The following is a 1,369-nucleotide window of genomic DNA, read 5'->3' as shown; positions in this document are numbered from 1 at the left end:
TGGCGCGAAAGTGACAAAGACATAAAATTCGTTCTTGCGCATGGTTCCCGACATCGCAGCCACCTCCGCTTAGCATTGTTGTAACCTCCACAACGTATACTTTCATTTTCCCTGTGTTCTGGCATACCGATTTTAAAATGGAACGCCCTAGCTGAGGCCCGCTGAGGCCCGCTGAGGCCCGCTGTTAAACACCACATTTTTAGGAGAGGCAAATCCATTTAAATCATATTAAATATAAATGATAACAATATAGAGGTTCTACCTATACTCACCTACCAGCACCCCCAGTTTTCTGCCCCAAAATACAAACAAAAGTTACAAGTCAATAGTCAGAGAGGTTATTGTGTAGGAATGTTTTAAAAAAAATCATTGAGTTGCTACACATAGAAGGAATCCTTGGCCAAAATAAGTTATGTCATATTTTCAAGTCTACAAGATATAAAAGAGGAGTGAAGGGGTAAGCACAACAACGTTTACAATTAACTAATTTTTGATTATTTTTCTGAACTAGCTGTATTCCTGTATTTAAGAAAGTTTCTTGCCTTTAACTACGCGATATGCGATCTCGCCTTTACGACGCTATCTGTCGGCTGCGGGCGACTGATGTGTTAGCAAGCCCAAGCCGCCCAAGCTGGCCGGGTACACAAGCCTGGCGCTAGAGTGCAGCAGCAAGGCTCCTGTGCGTAGGCTATCGCAGTACAGACGTGCGGGCGGGTTGCCTATCAGCCAGGCGGCAAGGCGAGGTGAATCCACCCCGTGCGTGTGGCTGTGAAGGTCAGTAGGGCCACTAAGGTCAGTCGCCCCCCCCCCCCACCACCTCCCGAGGGCTTGCTATTCCACGCAACACCCCAGAGCCCGGTATGACACACCGATTCACCCTCGCGTACCAGTACTCCGTGAAACGCTGCAGGCAAGCTGCTTCGTCTGACATGAAACTTAAGAGCAAACTACAGGCTAAATAAATTCGACAAGTGGAACAGAAGTTAGTTCAGTCACATTCCGGTCCGGAGATGAGGTGGTCACCACACACTGCACAGTGTATTTTCTAAGAGGCCGTGATAGGTGGACTATCTCTAGCTAGCAGACGACCAGAAATAAACATAAACGAAAAAGAAGTTTGGGTAGCGGCAGCGGCATGGTGGTTACAAACCAGAGAACGGGTATGATATAATACTGTTTCATCGGAAAATAGTGTACTTGCTAGACAAAATACTCGCTTGAGTTTGTGGACTTCGTGGGGATATGAAATATGCGGCGAATCGTTATAAGTAGTAGGGCCGGGCGACGTCATAACCTCCCATCAGAGGAAGATCATAAACAACAGTCAAACCGCTTTAACACCCACTGCAGTGAGTAAGAGTTGTGATCA

Source organism: Frankliniella occidentalis, unplaced genomic scaffold (assembly GCF_000697945.3).
Source record: "Frankliniella occidentalis isolate FOCC.00 unplaced genomic scaffold, Focc_3.1 Scaffold164, whole genome shotgun sequence".
Taxonomy (NCBI): domain Eukaryota; kingdom Metazoa; phylum Arthropoda; class Insecta; order Thysanoptera; family Thripidae; genus Frankliniella; species Frankliniella occidentalis.
Note: the sequence above shows the minus strand (reverse complement) of the source record.